At 55.6% G+C, this 8294-nt stretch overlaps 1 protein-coding gene across 2 annotated transcripts in view; it reads right to left on the reverse strand.

Annotated features, from left to right (window-relative positions):
* BCL9L (BCL9 like) overlaps positions 1–6441 on the reverse strand; it is a 47703-nt gene extending 41262 nt beyond the window's left edge. For both annotated transcript variants that reach the window (XM_030964818.1, XM_030964817.1), the window contains exon 1: positions 6379–6441. The gene's annotated coding sequence lies outside the window, so the exon portion shown is untranslated. The remainder of the gene's footprint in view (positions 1–6378) is intronic.
* Between the last annotated feature and the right edge of the window lie 1853 nt (positions 6442–8294).

An 8294-nucleotide genomic window follows, 5' to 3' on the forward strand; every position in this document is an offset into this window, starting at 1 on the left:
CTGGATCTTTCTTCCAAAGAGTGTATTAAGATTTTACTTTCTATTAGGAATAGAAATGCTTCAGAGTCCCTGCCTGCAGAACCAGGTAACTAATGCAGACTGATCAGACAGGTACCATGCCTTGGCTGGCAAGTCAAGGAAGACCGTTCATGAAGCAAACTTCAGCAGGGGATACACTGCAAGCAGAGGACTCCTAACACAAACCCTTAAGAGAAAGTTTGGTATGGCCCTCCAAACAAAGGCACATCATTCTTGGAGAGCAGCATTTCTTTGCAGGGTGAACAGAGGACCACGGTGCTCCTCAGAGTACCAGAAGCTCCACTTGGTAGCCAAGGACAGAGTTTGCAACACTGCTGTAATCACGAGCCATAGCTTTCTAACTTCAGCAGGGCAAATCTTGCTAGAAAACTCAAAGATGAACAGGGCATTGAAGATACTTCAAGAGAGGAGCTCCTGACCTCCATCTTCTCAGAAGAATAGAAAAACCCTGCTTATGTGTTGAATAGGAGGCTGAGATCCAGAGAGGCAAGAGAGTAGGAGTGATGAGCAGAAACTGGGAATCCTGGCTTCTGTCCCTAGCTCTGCCACATATTCCCTTCCTGTCTTTGGTTAAGTCACTTCCTTTTACTTTTCCTGCCAGCCTCTATTTTGGAGGTTAAAAAAAAAAGCCATCATTTGCTTCTGCAGAGTGTTTAAAACCTCTTCTGTCCTGAGACAGGGCAGAAGATTGCTGCAGCCAGAGGCTGTGAGACACCCAGCATGCAGGAGCCACGCTGCTCACACAAACCCCAGCAGAGCCTGGCATTTCCTGTGCTTACATTTTGATAAGCACAGAATCTGTAAACAGTCAGTGCCACAGTGCATCTTCTACACAAACCATATCCTGGCCCATTTCCTCTTCTCAACCACAGGACTAGGAGCTGAGCAAGGAAAAAGTAAGCTGCTCAGCTAACCTGTGACAGAAAGAGCAGTGCAACTGAACACAGCATTGCTCTGGACAGCACACCTTGCAAGGAGGTGGCTGTTAATCCAGTAGCAGCAAGGATGGGGAAGATCCAGCAACACCAGAGGCAGGCTTAAAAGGGAAAAAAAAACTACAACAAAATAAAACTGCAAAAATCCAACCCAACCAGCACCCTGAAAAGGCACAGTGGTGCAGACGTGCCTGAGGAGCACAGCCCTCCTGCTCCCTAGCAGATCCATCCTGTGGCCTCCCACATACTTTGGGAAGAAAGAAGACAAGTAGGCATAGGCAGGAACAAGGAGCACTCTGTGGTTTTGCTCAGTATTTCAGTCCATCTCTCACTCAGGAGGAGCTCTGCTTTGCTTTCCAAGTCTCGCCCTCTCTGGCATGGATCACAAACCTGGCTTCTGGCCCAGGACTCGGCTCCAGCAGCGCTCATCACCAAACAGGGTGACGCCCCACCTCTGGGCACAGTGCATAGCACTGTCCTAAAGCCATCTTGAGGCTATTACCCCAGCATCAGAAGAGCCTCCCCATTATACCCCAGCTGGGATTCCAGGCATCCTGAGTTGCAGCTGAAAAACCCAACATCCAAACATAGCTCCAGCTCTTTGGGGGAAGAAAAACCAGCATCAAAGTACCATTTTCTCTAGTGGCTCCAGCTGAAGCTGCCAGACAAGCTGCCTGCACTGGAGAAATCCTGTCTCCCAAAGATGACCAGGCATAGTTTGCATGTTCCTCTGCCTGGAGCTGCCCAGAAAGATGCAGCAGGATGATGCCAGGTGAAGGCATTGCCCTCCCATCACAGGAAGTGGAAAAGGGGCTGGAAACAACAGCCCGATGCACCCATCTGACAATTCAGCAAGGATACCAGGATACAGGTAAGCCACCTGTGCCCAGACCACCTCTTCATAAAGAGCTGAGCAAGTGGGAAGCAGGCTTCATTGCAATGACTGTGCCCAGCATGGACACACACTCAGCAAGAGCAGAGCAGGTTCTTGTTTCCCTCTTCAGGGCACTGCAGTCCATTATCCCCACACTGGATTCTCCAGTGCAGGGTTGTAGCTGGCATGAAGGCGACCCTGTTTGTTTTGGAGTCATATTGTCTTAGATGGCCCATCTCACGCCTTGGAAGAGGGGCAACAGCAGGTCTGGGCCCAAGCAAGCAGGACTTGGAGCCAGTCAGGATGCCCAACAGAAGCACACCCATTTCCAAGGCTTGGTACAAGCTTCGGATAGCCATGCCAGGATAATACATGCTCCATCTTCCTGCCACACCATGGCCAAGGCTTCCCTGGGCAGTAACGAGTGCTGATCTGCTGGCCAAGGATGCAGGGAGCGAGCAGGACTCCTGACAAGCTGTCTCTCCATAGCGTGGCTTTCTCTTAAATCAGAAGCAAGTACCAGTGACAGTATCTGCTTCCTCTACAGTATCTCCTGCTGAGTATAACCCTGTGGCAACTGCAAATGCCATTGGGAACTGGTCCCAATTAGAACAAATCCATCACCCTATCCACCTTTGAGTTTCATAGAAGTTCAGGTAGGAAGAAAACAAAAACAGTTCCCTGTTCCCAGGAAAGGGTCTGGTGCTGAGCAGATGACCTGAAACAGGCACCACAGAAGAAGGAAGGGTGCCTCTCCTCCATGCCATGTGATTTGGCTGGTGCTGCCTCCTCAGGAGAGGCTGATGAAGTGCAAAATACAGCAACAGAAACCATGCCCACCAATCTCCAATAACAGCTCCTGGGTACCTTCCTCTCGGGGCTGCCAGAGGTGGTGAAGAAGGGAAGCCAAACCAAAGCAGCAAAGACTGGCCCATTGGAAATCGGCACAGAACTTCAAAACAGAAGTCACGAAGAACTGAGGAATATCACTGTGGCCATCCTCAAAATCTGCACCACACAGAGCTGCTGAAGATGCACAACTGAGAAGCAAAGCACTCACAACACTTCCTAGGGCCCTTGCTCCAAGACAGGTGCATTTTTCCACAGCTTCAGTGCTATGAGAAACCTCATAGGGTAACTAAATCTCATGGAGATCAACTACATAAAGTCAGAATCCACAGCTCCCACCACCCTCTGGAAACACAGGACCACACATGAGATCACCAGAGAATGCATTTGCCAGTCAAAATCTGCCTGTGAGGAAAGGAGAGCTGACTGACACCAAGTCCTGACCTGCACTAGATTCTGATTTTCCAGAAGAGTCGTGCTGGCAATCCTCCTTGTACTTCGCTGATACAGCTTAAATAACACTGACAAAATACTGCTGCATTTGTACATCATATCGCTATGATATCTCTACCCTGCATTATATTATATATCCATGCATCTACATACCACATTTCCTGTTAAAAATGTCAAAAGTAGTCAAACACAGCTCAAAGTCTCCTATGTGCCCTCTCCCACTCTCAGTCCAGGGCACTGGCATGATCCTGGGTCTCAGCCAAAAGAGCAACAGTACAAGGAAAATTACATTTTCAGAGCAAGCTCTAGGCTTCTGCCTGGCTAAGGCTGTTGGGGGACAGCAGACAACCCGGGGAGAAGGCAGTGACAGAAGCTCAGGAGCAGGCTCACAGGTGGAACAGACTGCTGATGCATTCTCAGATAGGAACAGCAAACTTGTGCTTTTCCACATAGGACTTATTCTCCCAGAAGAGACCACCTTGAGAGATGTGTCAGGCAGGGTATTTAAAACTGGATGGAGCCCTAAGGAATTAAGCACTGGAAGCCAGCCTGTGCCATCTCCAGGAAATTACTAGACCTGAGCAGATTAAAACCCATTACAGCAGCACATCTGGACATCCGAGGAACACAAACGCATCCTCAAGTACTTTGACCACTAAGAATTTCCCTCCTAGCAGCAGCAAAGTCCGATGCAATCACCTGAGACAGGGCAAGGAAGCAAGGGCTGTTCTGATGCCAGTTCTGAACTGGACAAGAGACGGGGCTAAAAGAGAGAGAAAACAATCATATATACCTATTCTGAGACCCTGAAACAAACTGGAGAGTAACGAAGAGTAACATCTCTACAGCAGTAAGAAACAGCCACTGGTCGGGACCCAGCTGATGCTCCCCACAGAGGGAACCAAGAGCCTCCTCTCCAGCTATCCCTCCTTTCCACATCCCTCCACACAGCAAGCACTGACAGAAGGGAAAGCACTCACAGTGTTCAGCAGGAATGAACAGCAGGGGACAGAAGAAAAAGCAATGCTTTTTTTCTCCCCAGAACAGCACGTATGGAGGACATGATGCCAGCTGGGTTGACAACTTGATAGAAAAGTCAAAGGCTGAGTTGAGCTTGGACCTCAGAAACTCCAGGCCAGTATGAGTGAAGTCCACAGTTCACGGGCTGGAGTCTAAAGTGAAACTAAAGTGCACTGGAACTAGCCTGGAACTAAAGTGCAACTCCAGCACATCCTTGGCAGCTGCCCTGGAGCAGCATAGCCCAGTGAGCTTGCTATGTCCAGTTTTGTGATGGCCCAGTTGCTTCATGCAGCTGTCTGTGCCCTCTGTCACACAGTGGCCAGAGAGCCACCTTCCAACAGCAAGATGCAAAAGGGCTTAAGAGTACAAAACAACTATTTTACTTTCTTCAACTGAACAACAACTGTGGTTTCTAGTTTCTAAGTAGGCTTTCCTTTAGCTGCTGCCTGTTTATTTCTTTACAGTGGCGGGGATCTGGAAAGAGGAAATGGACTTTCAGGGGAGGGAGACACAGTAATACCTACAACACTGCACCACGGAAAACACCATGAAATGGATTTTCTAGGTAATGAGGATGCAGGTCAGGGTGGTAAGGAACAACCAATCCCACCACCTGTTCGGCTAAAATGGCAACACACATATTAAAAAACAAACAAAAAGGTTCTTCACCACTTAGGTTATGTATGCTCTGGCAAAAGTCCCGATGGAACAGACAGCTGCTGTAGAGAGAGCACACTGATACTCTCATCTTTCCACCAAGGAGAATCAGGCAGCAACATCAACCTGGACATTACTGCACTAGTTCCAGCCTTGGGTATTACATACCCACGTGTGGTGGCAGCCAGCATTATCACAGGCACCAGAGTCAAAAGGAGGTCTTGATTCAGCACCAACACACCCTTGCCAAGTGACCTTGGGCAAATCACTTCCTTGGTGACTCACTGCTCTTATCCCTCCTGCCACCAAAGTAGGAAGGCAAGGCACACACACAGCCCCTGTATGTGACTGATGGATGGAAGGAGCTGCATGTCATTACTGCATGCCTGGCATGAAACTGCATTTCAGCAGGGTAATAATGAGTGGTAGCCACATTCACAGAACAGATCCTGCAGGTCAAGACTACACACTAAGGCTCCTGTAGCATCACTCTGCAGCCAAAGGTGCATGGCTGTCCTCTGTGTCACACCGTTGGCAGCCCTTTGCCTGGCAGAGCCAGGACACAACCATATGCTGCCGCAGCCTGACACCCTGTCAAGCGGAGCTGCCCCCAAGGCGCGCAGACGCTGCCACACACAACAACACAACAGCCTGCCCTGTCATGTAGCATTACTTATGTGTTCAGATATGCATCCTTCTCGCATTTCCATTCCAGCAAGAACGGAGCTGGAACAAGTTCATCACCTGCTAAAGACAGGTCCTTAATACAATGCAGGGGAGTTTTGTTACATTGATTCCTTTCTGTGCGTAAGAAGAATACGTATGTACAGGTGGTGTTTCTGTCATTTTTCGTCCAAGCTGACCGCACACCTGATTTACCTCAAAAGGGAACGGAAGCCTATCGAGTAGAATACTGCAAATAGAGGGGACAGGTCTCCCCTGACAGTTAGGATGGGCCCTGACAGGAGTGTTTGCTTAAACCCTACGTGAAACGTGGCAAGTTCCCATCCTCCCTGGGGCTTTAACAGCACCGAAAACGTCTTGCAAAATCCAGACCAGCTCCGGTAAAACCAGACGGAACTCGATTAAGTTCTATGCACCAGAGAAAAGCCCCAGTCGAGGCACTTTTGTCCGCGAGGAATCGCCTGCGGCCGCAGCAGCAATAGGTGACAAGGACCTGGGAAGAGCGGTCCCCGAGACGTGAGAGCGAATCGGGCAGGGTCCCGCGGAGCAGGGGCAATGTCCAAGGCAAGCGGGAGCGCTGACAGCTCATCCCCAGCCGGCCGGACTCGGCGGGTAGGCCGAGCCGAGGCCGGCGCCGTCGCCCCGCCAAGTTAACGCCGCCCCCGGCAGCGATGGTACGGCGGCTGGCCCGGAGCCTCCGGCTCGCTCGGACGGCGGCTCCCGGCCGCCCCTCCGGCCGGATGACAGCCCCGAGGCGGGCCTGGCTGCGCGGAGCAAGGGGTCGGTGCGGGGGCGGCGCGGAGCCCCGGCTCCCCCCCGGGGCGGAACAATGGGACGGCGGCTGCCCGGGCCTGGCGGGGCACTCACCTCGGCGGCGGCGGAGCGGCTCAGGGTAGGCCGGGAGAGCCCGCCGGGGCGGCGCGGCGCGGCTCCGCGGGCTGCTGGGGGCCGGCCAGCGGCGCGGGGCCGGCGGCGCGGGCCGCGCTCATGGCTCGGCCGCCCGCCGCAGGGCGCGGGGTCGGGGCCGCTGCCGGCGGCACCCCCGCCCCGCCGCGCCGCTCCTTCCGCCGACCGAGCCAGCGGCTCCAGCCCGCGCCCGCCGGCGGGGGTGGGCGTCCGGCCGCGGCGAGCCCCGGCTGCCCGCCCGGCCCCGGGCCGCGGACGGCTTCCCCCGCGCTGCGGCGGGCGGCCGGGCGCGGGCGGCGGGGAGCGGAGCCGGCGGGCGCGGCGGCCCGGGCGCGGGCGGGGGCGCCGTGGCGAGGGCGAGGCGCTGCGGGCCGAGTGCTCCTTTCTCCGCCGGAGCCTGAATAATCATTTGGAGAAACAGGATCATTCACTTTCCTCCGAGCCGGAGCCAGGCGCTGCCCTGTCAAAATAAAAGCCCCGCGCGCCGATTAACCGCTTCCTGGTCGCGGGCGCCCCGCCGGCCGCCCAGCGGCACCGCCCGCGACCGGCACCGCCGCCCATTCCGGGCCTCCCGCGACGAGTGGCCGGCGCCCCGCGAGTGGCCGTCCAGGTGTCGCACACCCACGAGTCGCACAGACATGTACGCGATGGCACACGGGTCTCAGCACAGCCGGGACCTGCAGAATTGCATCGCACTCCTCCCCGCGACAGCACGGGGACTGCTCCTGCTGAGCATCCTTCTATCCTTTATCATCCGAAACACCCGTTCTGCTCAGGCCGACACCCTGCGAGTCCTGCTCTCGAGCCTCACTGTGCCGGGGAGGTCCCACACCTGATCCCATCTTTGCTGCATCTCCCAGAGCGGACTTCGATGATCCTTGTGGGTCACTTCCAACTCAGAATATTTTGTAATTTTACGCACAAGGCACAAGGACTGGCTCCGGCCCTTGAAAAGAGCAGCATGTTATTATTTTTACGAACAAGTTTTCCAGGCATTAACCACCCTCCTGCCCTGAGCAACAGACTCCACGGACGGGAGCCACACAGTGCAAATGCATACCAGGCTGTGGAGGCAGCCTGCCCGCTCCTAACCAGCCACCAGCATCCTAACCAGGACGTGTCGCTTTCCTGCCTGAAGCGCACCAGCCGCCCAGGAGTGGGGCTGGGAGGAGAGGGCTGGAGGCAGGGACCACTTGCCAGCGTCCCCAGAGTTGCAGAGCTCAGGGTGATGTGGGGACAAACAATCCAGCTCCACCGACGGGAGGCAGCGCCTCGGTTGAAAATTAACACAAGACTCGCCCCTATGCTCACACCCGCAGCGCCCGAACAGGGGCGAGGAGGGAACGGCGGCCGTGGGGGACGGGGGACAAGGTGCAGGGGTGTCAGCCCCCAGAGCCTGGGGCGGCGCGCGGCAGCGCCCCCTGCCGGCGCGGGGCGAGAGCTCCCGGTGGGGCGGGGCAGCGAGCGCCCCGCCCCGCCCACTCCGGCCCCGCCCCGGCGGCGCCGGGGCTCCGCTCCCCACGGGCAGGTGGGCGGGGCTGCCGGCGGAACCCTGCCGCCCCCGTTCCGCACGGCACATGAGGGGCATGCGGCGGAGCCCTGCGGTTCCCCACGGGCAGACGGGGCTGCAACGAGGCCCAGCGAAGAGCGGGGCTGCTGTAAGAGGGAGGGAGCGAGCGAGGGAGAAGCGCCGGCTGCTCCCAACCCCGACTGAAAAGACGCGACATCAGGCTTTGCAGGCGCCTCTTTGGCAGCTGGCACAGGGCGGCTTCGCCCGTTTGCAGAAGCGCCTGTGGAAAGCACCCGAGGCCGAAGCAGGCGCAAGGGGCGGGTTGCGGATGTTCTGGGTTTTACCTCGGGGGGCCGCAGTGGGCAGG

The sequence above is a fragment of the Camarhynchus parvulus genome, chromosome 24, assembly GCF_901933205.1.
Source record: "Camarhynchus parvulus chromosome 24, STF_HiC, whole genome shotgun sequence".
NCBI lineage: Eukaryota > Metazoa > Chordata > Aves > Passeriformes > Thraupidae > Camarhynchus > Camarhynchus parvulus.